General features: G+C 38.7%; 1 protein-coding gene and 1 pseudogene across 4 annotated transcripts in view; one reads left to right on the top strand and one right to left on the bottom strand.

The window, feature by feature from the left end:
* LOC107977363 (disks large homolog 2) overlaps positions 1-20,225 on the bottom strand; it is a 1,172,797-nt gene that overhangs the window by 561,668 nt on the left and 590,904 nt on the right. The gene's annotated exons all lie outside the window — the stretch shown is intronic.
* LOC113832134 lies at positions 12,793-12,891 on the top strand (annotated as a pseudogene).

Genomic DNA, 20,225 nt, shown 5'->3' on the forward strand with positions numbered 1-20,225 from the left:
TGAACTCACATAGATCCACCTGCCTTTCCCTCTTGAGTGCTGGGATTAAAGGCATGTGCCACCATCACCCAGCTAACATTTTATTCTTTACTAAACTGTGAGGATAGTTCTAAAATAATTAATCTCTTTAAGTTTTTTTCTTATATTAACTACTCTTGTCTTAGTTTCTTCATTCCTGTTGTGGTAGAAAAAATACTTGAACAAAAGCAACTTAGGGCAGAAAGTGTTTGTTCTACACACTTCCAAGTTATAGCCCATTACTTTGGGGAAAGTCAGTGATGTAGGTCTCCAGGAGCTGGTCACACTGGTGTCAGGAAGTAGAGAGCAATGAAGGTCTGCATGCATTCAAGTGCTCTGCCCAATCACATTGCAAGGATCCTCTGGCCAGGGAAGGATGCCATCTACAGTGCAGGAATCTTTCTTCTTTAGTCTTTCTGTGCTACACTCAGAGACACATTTCTAGGTGACTAGGTTATGCCAAGTTGAAAATTAGTGCTAACCACCCCAACATGCCATTCTCTTATCCTAGTATTTCTGGTCAACACTGTAGATCCACACTCTCATAACAGAAGATTTCGATTCCTTTGAGGGAACTCTGCTTAAAATGGCAGTAGAGAGTCGGGCGTTGGTGGCCCACGCCTTTAATCCCAGCACTCGGGAGGCAGAGGCAGGCAGATCTCTGTGAGTTAGAGGCCAGCCTGGTCTCCAGAGCGAGTGCGAGGACAGGCATCTTTTCTCATTCAAACACTTTATCTTCCAAATTTGCTTCAATCAAAATAACTAATCTTTCACAGAGGATGAAGAAGAGATGGACCTCAAAAATTATCTTAGGAAGATGATAGAGACCTTTAAAGAGGAAACAAGAAAATCCCTTAAAGAAATAGAAGAAAAAAACAATCAAAAAAATTACATGAAGTGAAGGAAAAGACAAACCAAAAAATTAACAAATTAACAAACCAAAAAATTAACAAACCAAGAAATAAACAAAACTCTTAAAGAATCTAAAGACAGCCAAGAAAAAAACAAACAAAAAAGTGAAGGAAGCACTCGAAACAGTTCAAGGCATGAAAACTGAAATAGAAACAATAAAGAAAACACAGAATGGGGTGATACTGGAAATAGGAAGTCAGGATAAATGATCAGGAACTAAAGATGTGAGTATAACCAATAGAATTCAAGAGATGGAAGAGAGAATCTCAGTTGTTGAAGACTCTCTAGAGGATATACAGTCATCGACCAAAGAAAATCTCAAGTCCAACAAATCCCTAACACAAAATATCCAGGAAATATGGGACACCTTGAAAAGGCCGAACCTAAGAATAATAGTTATAGAAGAAGGTGAAGAAATACAGCTCAAAGGTACAGAAAACATATTCAACAAAAGCATAGAAGAAAACTTCCCCGACCTACAGAAGGATATGACTATGAAAGTAAAAGAAGCTTACAGAACACCAAACAGACTAGACCACAAAAAGAAGTCCCCCTGACACATAATAATCAAAACACCAAACCTACAGAATAAAGAGAAAATATAAAGAGCAGCAAAGGAAAAAGGCCAAGTAACATATAAAGGCAGATCTATCAGAATAACACCCAAATTCTCAATGGAAACTTTAAAAGCCAGAAGGTCCTGGATAGATACCCTACAAACACTAAGGGACCACGGATGCCAACCCAGACTACTGTACCCAGCAAAACTTACAATCACTATAGATGGAGAAAACAAGATATTCCATGACAAATCCAGACTTAAACAATACATATCCACAAATCCAGCACTTCAGAAAGTTCTGGAAGGAAAACTACAACCCAACAAAGGTAATTACACTCACAAAAACATAGGCAATAGATAATCCAATTTTACCAAACACGAAAAGAAACAGGAGGGTGAAATCCACACACAATGACACCAAAATAAATCCAAAGTAAACAAGATACAGGCTAACAGAATGGATATGAAGACAGAATCCATCCTTCTGCTGTATAAAAGAAACACACCTCAACTTCAAAGAAAGGCGTTACCTCAGAGTAAAGGGTTGTGAAAAGATTTTCCAATCAAATGGGCCCAAAAAAACAAGCTGGTGTAGCAATCCTAATATCTAACAAATTACACTTAAAACTAAAATCAATCAAAAGAGATGAAGAAGGGCATTTCATACTCATCACAGGAAAAGTCCATCAAGATGAAGTCTCAATCCTGAACATCTATGCCCCAAATACAAAGGCACCCACATTTGTAAAAGAAACATTACTAAAGGTCAAACCACACATAAAACCACACACACTTATAGTAGGAGATTTCAACACCCCGCTTTCACGACTAGACAGTACTATCATGCAGAAGCTTACCAAAGAAACAAAGGATCTAACAGAAGTTATGACCCAACTGGGTTTAACAGATATCTATAAAACATTCCATCCAAACACAAAAGAATATACCTTCTTCTCAGCGACACATGGGACCTTCTCTAAAATTGACCACATAGTTGGCAACGAAGCAAACCTCCACAGATACAAAAGAATTGAAATAACCCCCTGTATCTAATCATATCACCATGCTTTAAAGTTAGAATTGAACCACAAATTGCAGAAAACCTATAAACTGGTGGAAATTGAATAACACCCAATTGCACCATTCCTGGGTTGAGGAAGAAATAAAAAAGAAACTAAAGACTTCCTAGAATTTAATGAGAATGTAGACAAAACACACCCAAACTTATGGGACACTCTGAAAGCAGTGCTAAGAGGAAACTTCATAGCACTAAGTGCCCACATGAAGAAAGTGGAGAATAGTCACACTAGAGAATTGACAGAACAACTGAAAGCTTTAGAGCAAAAAGAAGCAAACCACCAAGGAGGAAATAATCAAACTGAGGGCTGAAATCAATAAAGTAGAAACTAGGAAAACATTACGAAGAATCAATGAAACAAAGAGTTGGTTCTTTGAGAAGATCAACAAGATAGACAAGCCTCTAGCCAAACTAACCAAAAGGCAGAGAGAGAGCACACTAATTAACAAAATCAGACACTGAGGAAATCCAGAGAATCATCAGGTCATACTTTGAAAATCTGTACTCTACAAAATTCAAAAATCTAAAGGAAATGTACAATTTTCTTGATAGATATAGCTTAACCAAAATTAAGCCAAGAACAGATAAGTCTTTAAATCAACCTATAACCCCTAATGAAATAGAAGCAGTCATCAAACACCTCCCAACCAAAAAAAGCCCAGGGCCAGATGGCTTCACTGCAGAATTCTACCAGAAATTCAAACAAAAGCTAATACAAGTACTCCTCAAATTGTTCCACACAATAGAAGCAGAATGGACATTGCCAAACTCTTTTTACAAGGCTACAATCACTTTGATTCCCAAGCCACACAAAGATACTACTAAAAAAGAGAACTACAGACCAATATCCCTCATGAACATCGATGCAAAAATACTCAACAAAATATTGGCAAATCGAATCCAAGAACACATTAGAAATATCATCCACCATGATCAAGTAGGCTTCCTCCCAGGGATGCAAAGATGGTTCAACATACGAAAAGTGGTGGACTTTGGGGAGCCCCTGTCGATGGCCCTACCCAGTCTGGGGAGTCCAGGGTGGATGGGGTGGGGGGCAGGTGGGTAGTTGGGGGAGGGTTGGGGGGAGGGGAGGAAGCTAGAGAAGGGATTGACACGTGAAGCAAATTTGTTCCTAATTTGAACTAATAAAAAAATTACAAAAAAAATGTAAGGGAATAGAGGAGTAAAAGGGTGGGAATTCTTTTTAAACATTTGAACACATTAAACATGTGCATGCTACCTTACTCTCTGTGACTTCATATGTGTGTGGATCATGTTGACTTAGAAGGTATTGTTTACTTGCTGTCGTCTATCTCCTCTGACTCTTACACTGTTTCCTTACATCTTCTGAGGAGTTCCCTGAGCCTCTGGGGAAGGATTTGATGGAGACATCATGTTTAAGACTGAGTGTTCCAATGTCTCTCAGTCTCTCCATAATGTCTGGCTGTGGGTCTCTGTATCTGTCCACATCTGCTGCAGAAGGAAGCTTCTCTGATGATGGCTGTGCAAGGCACTGATCTACAAGTACAGTAGAATATCATTTGGAATTGTTTTATTGCTTCATGCTACATATTTTTTAGAATATTAGTATTTATATGTTGCAATAACTACACTCAAGCCTACTTTTATCTAGTTGTCATCTTGTTAGTCAACAGTATCAGTTCTTAATTCTTATCAATTTTTCAGTACCTTAATTCTTATCAGTACCTTAATTCTCATCAATTTCTCGTAGGTTGTAACAGAATCGAAGTAGCTGAGGCAGCAGAATGCTTAATGGGAGACAGCAGGTGGATCCATTGCAGTTTAATTCTTACTAAATTAACAGTATTAGTATCTCATGACATGGTAGAAAGTACCAACCCCAGAGGCCCAAGGGTTTCCCATATGATTTGTTTTTCTGAAAATCTGCTAAGATTTTAGAAGCATTCACAGATGACCAATTGCAACCTATCAAACATGTCCTCCCATTCCTATTATGGTTTAATATTCTTTGGATCATGTGATTCATTCATCAAGGGCTTCCTACAGCTGTTACGTATCTCCAGCTTTGTATTATTTGAAAAATGCAAGGACCATTGGCAGTGGCACAAGTTCCAAAACCCCAAGACTGTGTTATAGCCAAATTTACTTGCAGAGCTAATTTCCTTTGCTAAAAGGCATCATTTGTAAGTTTCCAAGCCATTTTTGGAGCAGTACTCCTTTGGCACAGAATTGTAAACCTTCTTCGTCCACGACTGTCAGAGGCCTCATAATCAGTCCACTGGTATCCAGGCAATCCCTAATTGCATAATACTACCCATAAAACCTATACACTGTAAACATAGTGTCTTCTGGGAACAAATGAACACTGTTTCCCTATCAGAAACAAAAACATAGACCAAACCTATCTCTGTTCCCTTTCAAAATAGTAGCCTTTCTTGAAATGTCAAGAGTTGAGTTATAAGTAAATTCTTAACTTCTTTCAGGGTTGGGAGAATTTTAAGTCATAAACACCTGTTCCCCCTTGAATTTCACTTGTATCTCTCTCCTCACTGGGCTTCAGCCACAGTTTCCACTTTGTTGTCCTCTGATATTTCAGGGTTATCTTTTCTTTGGAATCTCCTGTTTACTCCTGTATCTACTTCTAGATTGTTCGTATCTGTATTCTGCCCTCAGCTATCATGTTACTACTAAGGTTATAAGCAATCCTTCCTGCTACCCTTCACCACTCCCTATTTTACCACGCTGCCAATTTCTTCTTGTTATTAATTATCATTTAGGCTTGTCTTCTTAATTGATTATTAATTTGTTGTCTGTCTACATCACTAGAGTGTAAGTTCCGATAGACAGGGATTTTCATATCATGTCTACCGCTGACAGTTCTGTTTACAGAACAGAGGCAGGCTTATAATAAACACTAAAAATAAATTTTAAAGGCTGGATGACTATATCAGTGAAACACTCAAATAATGTAGAAAGTTGTAAACTTTCTACTTGTAAACTTCTACTTGTAAAATACAAGTTTTGGGGTAGGCAGATAAGTATCTAATCTCAGCTGGTCTCAGAAAGCATCCCTCAAAATTTACATATTATATATTTAATCTCTAATGTAACAATGCTGGTTGGAGAGATCTTTCATGTCTTGTGGAATACTACTTTAACTATGTAAAAGTGTGTTACATTTGTTTATTTTGTGGAATATTACTTTATCTATGTAAAGGTGTGCTACATTTGTTTATGCTGCATTTGTTTAATGGAGTAAAGAGGTGTTGCTTTGTATGGCTAAGGCACCTGATTGGTCTAATAAGATGAATGACCAACAGCTAGGCAGTAGAAGGATAGCTAGGGAGAGAAGGTAGAGAGGCTAAGTAGGAGGAGGAATTTGGATTCAAGAAGAGAGAAGAGAGAGAGAGAGAGAGAGAGAGAGAGAGAGAGAGAGAGAGAGAGAGAACAAGAGAGAAAGAGAAGGAAATGCCCAGGGCCAGCTAGCCAGGCAGCCCCAGCCAGAAAGACACAGAATAGGACATAGAGAGAATGAACTAAAGGAAAAAAAAAAAACCTCTGAGTCAAAATGTAGAAGAAGAGAAATGGGAAATGGGTTAATTTAAGTTATAAGAGCTAATGGGACAGCATAAGCTAAAGGCCTAGCACTCATAACTAATAACAAGTCTTCATGTCATGATTTGGGAGTTGGTTGGTGGTCCAAAAGATAGCCTGGCATATTCAGGGTTGCCTGGTCCTGAGGATGTCACCATCATAAGTGACTTGCTACATGAACCAAAGGGCTGCTTTCAGGGAGTGGCCCTCTCTTTCCATTCTGTGTCTGCTTTGAGGACACAGTGTGCCCTCATGAGAGGTCACAGGTCAAGGACAGGCATCTTGGGAGTACAGAGTAGTTCTTATCAGAGACTGACAAGCTAATGCTTTGGTCTAGAATTATTATTATTATTATTATTATTATTATTATTATTATTATTATTATTATTGTGTGTGTGTGTGTGTGTGTGTGTGTGTGTGTGTAAGATGAATCTGGGGGTAAAAATGAAGACCCGAGACAAACTTTGTGGAGTTTGTTTTCTCCTTCCATCTTTATGTGGCTTCTGGGACTCAAACTCAGGATGTAAGTCTTGTGCCACTAGCATCCTTACCTACTGAGAGATCTCACCAGCCCATAATTTTACATTCTTTGTAAAGACCATTACTGGAACTCTATACTCACTTTGTTGGCCAGGGTCACACCATTTTGTAAAGCTCTTCTATTTTGGTTGAACGATGACTGTTTCTGCAAAGTAAAGCAATCCCTCCTTACCCTGTCTGACAACTATCTGCCAACCTTTAACTCATCACTTCCTGGTTACCCTACCAATGGCCAGCAATGGGTTCAAAATGAAACCATTCAATCTCAATCATCCTTCCTCCCTTTAAAGTTTGGCCTTTAACTCCCCCAGATTGTAAACAGATGGCAAATGCTCTGGATGCTTTTTCTTTCTTTTCTTTTTTTTTTTTTTGGCTTTTTGAGACAGGATTTGTCTGGGTAACAGTACTAGCTGTCCTGGAACTCACTCTGTAGACCAGGCTACCCTTAAACTCACAGGTATCTGCCTGCTTCTGCCTCATGAGTGCAGGGATCAAAGGTGTGTGCTACCACGCCTGGCTCTCTCTGGGCTCTTGAACTCCAGCCTTCTCTCTGGAGATCTGTCACCCACATAAACCTGTTCTGCACTAGAATTGCTCACTCCCTGTCTGTCTTTCCTCTTTTCTAATCTTTTTTTCCTTCCCACCTTTTCTTTGTTCTTCTTTTGTATTCTGATTCTGTATTCTCTCTTCTTATCTCTATCCAGAAATTTCCCTTCTCTCTCTTGATGTTTTCCATCTCCTTTTACTTTTATTCTTCCTTATTCTTTCATTCTACATGTTTTCCTTCCAACTTTAACTTATTCTTGATGTCTTCCTTCTAATTTTCTAACTCTCTCATTTGTTTTTTTCTATTTTTTATTTAAATTAGAAACAAGATTGTTTTACATGTCAATCCCAGTTCCCATTCCCTTCCATCCTCCCCCGCCCCCCACTAACACCCTACCTATCCCATACCCTTTCTACTCCCCAGGGAGGATGAGGCTTTCCATGGGGGATCTTCAGACTCTGCCATATCCTTTGGGATAGGGCCTAGGCCAGTTTCAGAGAGGGAGGAGTGATGAGCAAAGGGGTCAAGACCAGGATAGTGAAGTCCACAGAAACAGCTGACCTGAACAAGGGGGAGCTCATGGTCCCCAGACTGATAGCTGGGAAACCAGCATAGGACTGATCCAGACCCCATGAACATGGGTATCAGTTAGGAGGCCTCAGGATCCTCTTGTAGTGGATCAGTATTTATCCCTAGCATAGGAATGGACTTTGGGAGCCCATTCCACATAGAGGAATACTCCCTCAGCCTCCTTTCCAAACTTATACCCATCCCTTCCTTTATATACATATAGTCTCTTAGCCTTAAGCTTCCTTCTTGTAGTTTCATACCCTTTTATTTGAATTCTACCTCCCAGGGACCCAATGAATTGTCCTTTGTTCTAGAAAAACTCACTTGATCTCACATCAATCCAGTTTTACCAACAAAGGCAAGGTCTTCTGCTAGTATCCAGGAATGCAGTAGGCATACTGATGTCTCTTAGGCAATTTCCACCATCACTTTTTGTGTGGGGGATGTGTGTATTAGATTTACCTTTCAGACCATCTTTCAGGAATATGAGGTTAGGAATAGTGTCAGATCACAGATCTCTGATCTATAATACCAGAAGATGATTTTGATAGAAAATTCTAAGTGCGATGGGTGCATTATAGGTAACAACAAGGTTATAACATTCAAGATGAATGAATGCATTTAATGAGAATACAAAGGAGATAAATAGGAGACTGGTTCTCTACTTGGGTCCTTCAGCTTGAATATGAGCTCTTTCTCATTTCCATCCATTCTCTTCCCCTCCTCTATTTACAGTTCTCAAACACAGTTAAGGCATTCCCATCTCTATCCTCTTTGTTCATTTAACCTAAGCTCAGCGCAAGCACTGCAAATCTCATAGGACTCATCAGCTGGGTTTAGACAAGGTTTCTGTGTGCCCTTGGCTTACATTGAACTTATTCCTATATATTACATTTATTGTATTGTATTATAATAATCAGAAGCATGAAGAAGAACTATGCTAATTACAGGTACAGGCACGTCTAACCATGGTTGACACAGAGTGTACAAAAATATTTGTTTCCTTTAAAAATGAATTCAGCTGTATTATTTTTATTGGTATTACTGTGTTAAACATTTCAGGGCCTTTACATTGGCCAGTCCTTAAACAAGTATATTTAAATACTTGTTCCTTTCTGTTTATTCTTCCTTCTATAAGTTCCAAAAGATTAAGCAGTTCACCCTTTGAAAAATAAAAACATTCTTTTGGCCTCCTGCTGTATGGAGAGGTGCAATAGAATAATAGGCTGCCCAATGGAAGCCCGAGGAAGTAATTCACCTACACAGTTTTCTCTAATTTCCTAATCACACCCCAAATCCAATCACACGTTAAAGAAAATGAGGCTTGAAATCTACTTCATGAGGTTCTTAGAGTCTCCCTTCATATCCTGGAGTGAAGTTCTACCTAAATCATTTTCTCTAAAGAGCTCATATTTGACTAAGGATTTAAAACACAATATAAAACATTTGATTCTCAGCACCATCTCCAGAGTGTTCCTAAAATAAATAACAGGAATTAAAATACAAGAGAAAGGCACACAGCTCCTAAGAATAACCGCTTCTCTACTTATTCTTTGGGCAACAGAAGTAGGAAAATGGGTGTTTACTTTCTTCTATTTTGCAATAGAAATAAATTTGTATTTTTAGGAATAGGGGACAAAAGGTGGAGTCTCCAAGTTTTTCTTGGCTTCTCTGGTGTGTCCCTTAGACACCGTAACAAGGACAGGTAGAGCTGACAAAACATTGGTCGTTGTACTTTATGAAAGTTCATAGTTCTCACTCAGGCATAGATATGACTTGCCACACTCTGCCACTCAGGTCCTCTGCAAATACACATACACAACACAGTCTTTTTTAAATGCTCTGACTGTCCATTCCAACATGAAGAATGACAAGCTAGATTGCAGAGCATGCACTGCCTTTGACTTCAAGCAAAGCACACCACAATGCTTTCTTGAAAGGGTTTATGCACACAGCTTCCTCTCTCCCAGAAGAAACATCTACCAGATGGCAAAAGTGACAACCTCAGAAAAAAGAAAATAAAGCCAAGTTTAAAACAGCAGCATTTCAGAAGGTCAAAGCACAGATTTCTCTTAACAAAGCATAGCACAGGGTTTTAGAGACAAAACCTTGTTACCCAAATAATCTTATTTCACAGAAATTAATGATAGATGGCAATGTCTTTGCCTCAAGCTATTGTACTTTCTCATGCTACAGTGAAGCCAAAGGTTTTAACTACCATGACAAAGTCAGGATGGATAGGATTATATGCTGATGACAGTTTTAGGGGGCTACAACCAAATTATCTTTGAATTTCACATTTTAAATTCATTCACATATACTCTATATTCACATAAATATATGAACATATATATATATATATATATATATATATATATAATAGTGATGCAAAATCTCCCAAATACATAATGTATATGTAAAGCTCATACATTGCTATGCTAAATGATCATTTAGAGCCACATTCCTAAAAGACATCAGTAGAATTCTACACAGGTGAAATATTACCTATTTAAGTAGATAACAGGGTAAAAAATTTCAATAACATAATTCATGGTAGGTGGAAAGTGTCCATTTTATTTTGACTGGCACAAGGTTTCTCATAGCCGAGAGTAGTCTCAAAAATCACTGAGTAGCCCTGCATGGCCTTGACCAGCTGGTCCTTATCCTTCCCTTCCTGAGTGCTAGAATAACAGGCCTGTTGGCCAATGTGTTCAGATCCCATGTGAATAGAAAAGAGATTTGGAAAGCTGGATTCAGTGATCAACTTACTTGAAGATACTGCATGTATACTAAGAATTATGATCCTTTTCCTTTGATATCCACATCTAGAAATAAAAGGCTAGATCTTAAGGACAGTTGCAGAGAAAAACCTAATTCTTACCTAGCTTACAAGTACCTTTGCCAAGAACAATAAACTCCTGTGTCCTCCCTGTGTCCTTCAGCAATGCTCCTCAAGGCAACAGAAGCTGCCCTGGAAGTTACTCTATAGCCCAGTCTAACCTCCCATTTGAAATCCTCCTGACCACCTCTCCAAATGCTGGCATTGCATGCATATGCCCTCATATCTGGTGTTCAAAAAATTTACTTAAAATATTTTTTCTGCAGTTCTGGAAATCAAAATCAGGGTCTAGTACATGCTAGACAAGACTTTTAGTGAGTGCTATCTCTGCCCCATCTTTCATGTCTCAAAAAGTTATTTGTTTAAAAGTAAACTTCAAAACTTGTTATGCTTGTCCTAAACCATTATAATAAGGTCACAAATAATCATCTTATTTATAACATAAGGGACCATTACCTGAAACATTGCTGCTGTGGTCATGGACAAATGTAACACAATGAAAGACAGTAATCCATCTGCCATGAAATATGTCCTATTGACTCTACACTTGAAGAACAGCACAGACAGTGTGATTTGTACTTTCTTATTGTCAGAAGAGGTAGAAGACACTGAGGAAAGAATAGTCTAAGTGCCAAATCAACTTCAAGCCATCCGAAAAAGATAAGGAGAATTACAGTTTTGCAGAAAGGTACTAACACTTCGTTATTCTATGAAAAGTAAATTATTCTCGAATGTGTCCGATACTTCCAGACTCATTTGAAAACCTATCTCCCATCTATAAGTCTAAAACTGTGCCCAAATTGCATGGGTATTTTAGTAAGTTAAAAGATTTTTCAGCTATCAATATGAAATTTGAAAAGGAATAAATTTAGTAGACTTTATATATAAAAAAGTGCATCAATCATTCAGGAAAGCTGCCAATTTTCTCTATCTCATTCATTTATTTTAACCCCAAGAATATTTGAAGTGATAAAAGTTAGGAAATATATGACTTAATGCTTCTGAGAGGGTCTGTAACCCTATCTATAAATCAAAGATAAAGTTTAAAAAAAGAAAACAGGAATCCAGATAAACTGTGCTGCAGCCTGCCTTGCATTATACTTTTGCTGCAGCAGTAGCTAATTGTACTGTATCAAATATAAACCATTTGAGCTACAAAGATATGTTTCCTTGATTAAATATTAATCAAAGAATCCAGACCGAGTAGTCTCTATAGCTTAGCAGTTTGGACACACTCAGCAATTTCTTTTATCATGGCTCTCATTAAAACAGAAGGAGAAGCACAAGACAGAAGAAGCTAAGGTAGCCACCCCATGTGTACAGTAATATAAAATTTTGAGCTGTTTTTAGAAGCATTCACCAGTATAATGGCTTGATGTTAGTATGTGGCAGCTACCTTCTCGATAATTAGACTCCCGTATTCTGTCACCTAGTGTGTGTGGTTGTTGTCAGTGGGTGAATCACACCAAACAATCGATTCCAAGTCATGAAAGCTGCTGTTTTCTCTTTACCTTTCCTCTACTTGACCCACACTTATTCATTCATTCACTGACTCACTTGTTTGTTTAATATTCGTTGTGCAATGGATGGCAGTTAGGAAATACAGGCTTAATGAAATAAAGATTTAAGAATACATGAAATCCTGACTTTATGAAGCACTAATGAACCAAAGGACTTTTACACATCAAAAAGGTTTCATGGGGCTGGAGATAGTGAAGCAGTTAAGAATGCTAACTGTTCTTGCAGAGGACACAGGCTTGGTTCTCAGTACCTAAATGGTGACTCATAGTAACTTGTAATTGCAGTTCCAAGGGACCCAATGGCTTCTTTTTTACTTCACAGGCTTCTGTATGCATGTGGTGCTCAGAAACTCACTCAGGTTCACAAACATGTACTAGCTAATTAGATATAAACGGTTGTAAAAAGGATTCACAGATAATGTTATGAAAGTTACTTGAAGTATCAGCTTTCTCTTCTATAAATTGAAGATGGTAATATCTTACTATGCTCCTTCCTTGTTCTTGAAGCATATCCTGGTTTTGTGACATGCAGCAGTCACTCTTTGTGTACTACAAAGACAATGGATGTATACATAGCAGCTAGTCTTAGGAAGAAGTTCCTCCACTATAGCCAATGTAAATGATAACACAGTGCTGGCTTCGGCAGTACATATATTAAAATTGGAACAATATTGAGAAGATTAGCATGGCAAGGATGATACACAAATTCTTGAAGTGTTCCATATTTTTTAGGAGGCCTGGAACCCTATGGGACCTCTAACAGCGGAACCTGTGTTTATCCCTAATGCAAAATGGACTTCAGGAGCACATTCCCTATGGAGGGATACTATTTCAGCCCAGATACATGGAGGAGGGCCTAGGCACTCCCCCAAATGATGTGACAGACTTTGATGATTCCCCCATGGAAGGCCTCACCATCCCTGGGGTGTGGGTGGGGGGTAGGTTGGGGGGTTAATAGGGGATGAGAGAGGATGGGAGGGAGAAGAAACGGGGGGGGGGATTGATATGTAAAATGATTGTTTCTAAATAGAAAAATAAATAAATAAGTAAATGATGACAGAATAAGTTTGATAACTAATATTTGTCAAGCCTCTTCCTTTTTGTGCTCATTTTCATTTTCATTTTATTTATTTTAATTCATTTATTTTTATTATTTATTTTTTTATAGTTTTGGGGACTGAATCAAAGGCTTTGCATACACCAGGCAAGCACTGGACCAAGGAGCAACACCTCTAGCTCCTTTCATAATTTTTAGTATGCATGATATGTGTATATAATGTGCATGCATGCATATGTATATGCATGTGTGTGTATATGTGGCAACACATGTGTTTTTTGCTGCGTGTACCAGAGTAGATGGCCTTCTGGGGATTCTCCTTTCTTCAGCAACCATCTCACCATAGGAGCACTAGAGTTATAGATATGTGCCACCACACCTAGCGTTACATGGACCCTGGGTATGTAAAGTCAAGACTTCATGTTTTCAGGGTAAGTGCAGAAAACTTACCTGCAATGAGTCATCACCCAGCCCTCCATTTTTATATCTTTTTTTTTTTCTTTTTTGGTTTTTCGAGACAGGGTTTCTCTGTGTAGCTTTGGAGCCTATCCTGCTACTCACTCTGGCCTCGAACTCACAGAGATCTATCTGCCTGCCTTTGCCTCCCGAGTGCTGGGATTAAAGGCATGCGCCACCAATGCCCGGCCATTTTTATGTCTTTTAAAGAGCATTTTTAGCTAGGCATGGTAGCATAGACTTGTGGTTACAACACTTGGGAGGCTGAAGCAAGAGGATTGTAAGTTCAATGCTAGCCTGAGATAGGCACTAAGAGCTAATCTTTAAAAAGGACATTTCTTATGATTTTCAAATTTTGTCTTCTTGTAATTCTGAGAGATAATCAGAGCAGGGCTTTTTCTACCATTTCCAAGTTAAGATACAGGGAACTCTGGAAGGTCTGTTGACTTACCCACACTCAACTATTCAATCTCTAAATGAATTCCTGAACACACATGTTCTCCTTATCAACTCAGTTTTCTTGGAGAACAAACAGTTTTCTATAAAGTTGAAGAGATCGGTGTACTGATAGCCAGTGTTGGCTGTGCTCACTAAGATTTTCATTCTAAGTTTTTTTTTGAAGTCATGTTCTCTTTGAGCTTGCTACTATAGATCTACACCAGCTGTATAGCCTTACATTTTTGTAATGCTAGAATAAAGAGGTAAAGGCTTCTTGGCTGTAGTTTGGGAGATTGTGAGTTTTTCTAGGTATGTATCAGGGGCTTAAAGAGTGGATATAAACATGATTAAACAAATGGTACTTTCACCAAAGCACATGCCCAGATTCAGTTGACCTTGAATTCTCCCATGATCTCATGAGACAGACCTCTCCCCACAAACATACAGAGACAGAGACAGAAAAACACACACACAAACACATACACACACAGAGAGAGAGAGAGAGAGAGAGAGAGAGAGAGAGAGAGAGAGAGAGAGAGAGAGAGAGATGATGGGGAATGTTCTTCTATATACATGTTTCTCTTATTGGTTAATGAATACAATACTGATTGGTCAGGCAGGATGATAGGTAGGACTGGGAGGCAAGGAAGATTCTGGGAAGTATAGGCAGAGAGGAGTCATCATGAGATCCCAGGAAGTGGCATACCTGGGCAGAAACTGCCACCAGCTAACCATAGAGGTCTGGAGGTCTGTACAGACAGGGAAGAAGTGATACAGATGGGCAGAATCAATATATAAACAGGGACAAACAGTAAATTGCTCTCTTCTCTGTGAAGACTTTGAGCAGTTTCGATGTAGCAGACAACAGAGTTGCAAGTCTGGTAAGCCAAGAAATACATAGATTAGTAGTTATGGGTTTAGAATAAGAAGCCCAAGTTGCCAGCCAACATCTTTACATTAATATAGTGTCTGTGTGTTCATCTGGGGCAGAGAAGGGTGGTGGGACCCTAGCCAGACCAAGAAAACTCAAGTTACACACAGAGACACACTCACACTCTTTTACACATACCTACATACATGCAAACACACACACACACACACACACACACACACACACACACACACACACTTACACACATCCTTTAATCTGTTAGTGAGAGGGAAAAAGAAATTGAAGCATCCATTTGATCTCGCTAAGAACAGGGCAAAAACAATGGTTCCAAAATTCATATACACTTTCATAAAGGGATATTTCATAAAAGAGGATAGGGACGAGATTAGATGGAGAAAATAAATAAAATGTACTATTGGAAGAAAAATCCCACTGTGTGCTAAGATGCAACTATGGGTTGCATTATATCTATATATTTTATGATGAAAAGAAATGAATTTTGAGGTTGTGTCACAGTAGTATTCTCCTTTGCTTATTATGCCACTTTTATTGTTTTTCTTCTGAGTCTATTTCAATATAAAAAAATGAATGCAACTGTACTTGTGGGCTGGGAGGGGCAAAAGTAACTGAACTATATAAAGCATGTCTGGAGAAGATATTTCACACTGTGCATGCAATACATTATTCTTATATAATTATTTTTAAAATTCCTAAGTCAGTGAAAGACCATTTCCTTGAGTTACAGAAACAAGTTATGCACAAGGTCACCATCTTTTCCCATAAGGCACCAGGGCAAAATAACATTTGAAGCATTATATGTTTTATACCTGCAATCACATCCCCTTATTGCATATAATTTCTAATCAGCCCTCAAGTCCTATACAGCTGACCCTGGGAACATGCTATGTTTTCTCTTACAGATGACACCATTTAAAATCTGGTCTTTTCAGGGAATGGTGTCTCAAAGCTCATTTCTGGGTGACAGTGTGGAATTTGCTTATGCTCAGCCAAACTTCAAGATGGATTGCTGTTGAGGGGTTCCAGTGTCAATGCTGGCCTCCCTCTCTCTCCCTTCCTCTCTCCCTCCCTCCATCCCTCCATCCCACTTTCCCTTCCTCTTTCTTTCCCTGCCTCTTTCTCCAGAAAAAACAAAAGTAAGTCAGGGTTCTAGCTTTGTAACCAATCTTCTAGCTAAAATAGAGCCCCTCCCCCAATAGTAAATGATAAACTACTCCTCTGTATCCTAATATATCTATACTGGCTGTCACTGTGGGCCTTCTACATGCAAGTTTTTACCATGACGCCAGACATGAAGCATTTTCTGACTTTGAGGCATATTCTCTGATTAGTATGAAAATATATTTCACAAGATAACTGTGAATATATATTCTACTCAATAAAAAACAAGACACTACCAGCATAAAAGATTCTGATTTCATGAATTTTAAAAAATCTTTGAATAATCTCACAATATTGCTGTCATTGAAAAATCTCTTATCCATCCTGTACTACCCCAGCCCCTACCCTCATATTGATAAAAGATGTTTTACCACTAACCTAAGGAGATTCATAGTGTCTGACAGAAAGCCTTTAATGGTGGCATGATTCAAGCCTGTATGTATCTTTCACATGTACTAACCACTCCCAAAAAATTGGTCTGTCCTTATGTTTAACCAGAAAAGCTCCAACCATGGTCTAAGAAGGTGACCTGAAATATCATGAAATATTTGTGTTTTCTTATTAAGCTTTTTGTTAGCTTTATTCTCTTCCTGACAGAGAAACAGAGCAGGTTAAAGAATGTTCTCCAATATGTTACTGCCAAGAAAAAAAATACAAAATACTCTTTACTATAAGATCCTGGTTTTCAACTACAGTCTGAGACTGGAGACAGGCAGATTCTAACAATATACACAGAATGACAGCCCAGTCTCCTGGTGGAATGATGCCACAACCCCTACCAAGCAAGGTTATGTCAGCCTGAATTGCTGTCACATGGACCAACCTAAATGCTTACACCAGACTTTAGGGAATTGGTATTACTGACCGTGGTTTCTAAATGGCCTCTTGGACACTTGCCACATTACGTTATCCTATGGCTGGAGCTAAGTTTTCTCTTTAGCATATCCCATCCAGTCCATATATCTACCTCAAAACATAGATAGCCTGTGAAATTGGAGCCCTGATGCTACAAAACCTGGTCAAGTTCTCTTCCCTTCAGCATCCCTTTTGCTTACTAAATCCTTACTAAAGTCCTGTCTGTCCCCAAAGATCATTCTTTCCACCCTAGGGACAAGACCCCGGAGAACAGAGACATGTGCCACACTATGACAAAAATGCACTCTTATCATTTTGTCATGTCAATTACTCTTGTGAAGGAAGACATTATTCACCTCACAATATAGCAGTGGTCTGGTTTAGATAAATGTCCCCTGCACAGTTCACAATTTAAAGCATGGCCTCTAGCTGGTGTAACTTAAGAGGTAAAGATCTCAGGTCACTAATTTTACCTCACCAATGAATCCATAGCTTAGAGGTTGATAAGGATCTTGGGTTCACTTTGAGGAAGTAGTTCACTGAGGAAGCTGTCTTTGAAGGGCTGGTGTCTTCTTTTCTCCCATCTGTTTCTCTGACTCTCATAAACCATGCAAATGCAAGTTTTCTTCCCCATTACTGAGAAAGACATCTGACATTGACTTCTGGCTTCCACATGCATGTATGTGTACATATGTGCCTGCATATACACATACACAGGTACACACACAGTTACAATTGCGCCCCCTTCACACACGGTATTTTAATTGAATGAATTCCTTCTTAAAATGATTCCTTGAGCTTGGACACGTGGGGGAGGGCCTAGGCCCTGCCCAGGATGATATGACAGACTTTGGGGAACCCCCATGAAGGGCCTTACTCTCCCTGGGGAGCAGAGGGGGGATAGGGTAGGGGACTGTGGGGAAGGGGAAGGAGAGGGAGAGGGAGAGAGGGAGAGGGAGAGGGAGAGAGGGAGAGGGAGAGGGAGAAAGGATTGGCATGTGAAGCAGGCTTGTTTCTAATTTGAACTAATAAAAAATAATTTCTTGGGGAAAAAAAGGTACATAAAGTTTTTAAACTACACACACACACACACACACACACACACACACACACACACACACACACACACACAAACTGGTAAAAGGTGGCTACAAAAAAAAATGACACCTTGACAGAACTTAAAGTTTTATGAAGGAAATTGAAAATGAAATTACTAAAAATACATACACTGTTAATAGAAATTATTTTTCAACTTGTCAATTTGACTGCATGAGATTTTGTTTGTTTGCTTTGTTTTGTTTTAAATGTCTTGTAAAATTTCCAAAAAGACATGAGACTGATATTTTTGAAAGAGTTTAAGAATTACTCTCAGGATCATTCAAACTTATAAAAAAAATGGAACTTATGCCCACTGTGTTTAGAGGAAATAAAATTGATTATTTTTTTTCAAGTGTGGTGAGATCATCCCATATTGATAATTTATTTTTATAAATCTAAAACCATCCCTAATTTCTGACTTCAATTTTATGTTTCAGAACATTTATTCACAGACAATTAAAAAATGTTTATAGTGCTGTCTGTATTTTGCCTATAGTTTTAAATTATTTCTTTTGTAATAATCTTTCAATAGTTCCTTTAACTAAGAGCATATTTTATGCCAAAATAGATTAGAACCTCCACCTAAAGGAGTTAGCGCTCGTTTATAGAATCCAGTTGCTGTCTAAGAATTGCACTGTGGCCTTTATTACTTGATAGAGTAATTTTGCTTTTCTGGTAATTTAAATCAAGCCTACTTTCTTTACAGAAGTTCCATTTCCAGAAGAAAAAAAAAGGAGAAATATGCCTCTTTTATTTGTTCCTAGTCCTCCCTTAAACAAGTCCATATTGCCAATGTGCAGGATTATATGTGTGTGACTGAGTTCAGCACTGCTTGTGCTAAAGAGGTGGTGGCATTTGAAAGAAAGGCTAGGGGATGTTGCTCTAAGACTGTCCTTTCCCAGTGAGAAGCAAGCAGTTGAAATTTCAAACACTCCACTAATGCCAACATGGCTTTCTTCCACACCATCCACCTCTGTGTGATGATACATGAGAGCAGTGGGGCTAGCTCGGCTCATTCTGTTGTCTTTTGCCTACATATAACTGTGATAACAAAGAGAAAATGTATAAAGCCATCTGGAAGACAACTGAACAATATTAAAAGGATTTGACTACAGTGCACAGAGACCCTTGCTTGAAGAATCACTGAAGGAACTGTAATGTCAGATACCCCTGAATGTTCATTTGTCTAAGCACCTGGCACTATACTGCACAAATAAGGGCAGTAGTCAATGTTTGTTTCGCTCATAGATCAGAAAACACAGCGAGGTAGCAGGGAAATAAGAGTGATGGAAAAGCCTGAAGATTTCCCAAGAGCTTCTGTGGGGCCGCACTGGGCTACTTTGAGGTAGCTTTGGATTTTCATAGCTTTTCATAAGCGCTTTGAGAAGTGGCCTGAGGCATAGAGATGATGAATGGATGTTTTGGAATTTGAACCCAGACTGCCTGACTCTAGAGAATATCTGAAACCAGCACACTGATGGTTTTCAGAGGAATTTCAAGTGATGAGGCCTGGTGTTTAACACCAGGACTGAATGTAGCAGGGTACCCAGCTCTGAAACACATTCCTTTGTTAGAAGGCTACTATTTTCTTTGGTTTGGATATAGCATGAGTACTTCCCTCAGAGTTTATGTGTAAAAGATTTGGTTCCCACTTTGGTAGTATTAGGAGAGGGTGGTACCTTTAAGAGGTGGAGTTTGGCAGGAAGTATTTGGATCATTGGGGCTAAGTTCTTCAAAGAGATTAAGGTGGTTCTCAATCACATCTTCATAGTTCTCAAGAAAGGAGAACTATGCAAGCTTGGTCACTTCTCTGCTTCCTGGAGGAAGATGTCTACTTCCTTTCACTCTTGCTCCCCTGAAGTCCTTGAGTTCCTCACCCTGTGCTATACTATGGACATCAACTTCAAAAACTATAACATAAACAAGCCTTTTGATAAAACTAGCTCACATCCGGTATTTAGTTATAATATCAAAAACACAGCCGTTAGACCATCCATTTTTAGCCCTGAATCAAGCTTTCCAATCCAAAGATCTGTGCTATCTTGCAATGCTATGAATAATACTTTGTTTCTGTTTTTACAGCTCTGA

The sequence above is a fragment of the Cricetulus griseus genome, chromosome 3 (assembly GCF_003668045.3).
Source record: "Cricetulus griseus strain 17A/GY chromosome 3, alternate assembly CriGri-PICRH-1.0, whole genome shotgun sequence".
Classification (NCBI taxonomy): Eukaryota; Metazoa; Chordata; class Mammalia; order Rodentia; family Cricetidae; genus Cricetulus; species Cricetulus griseus.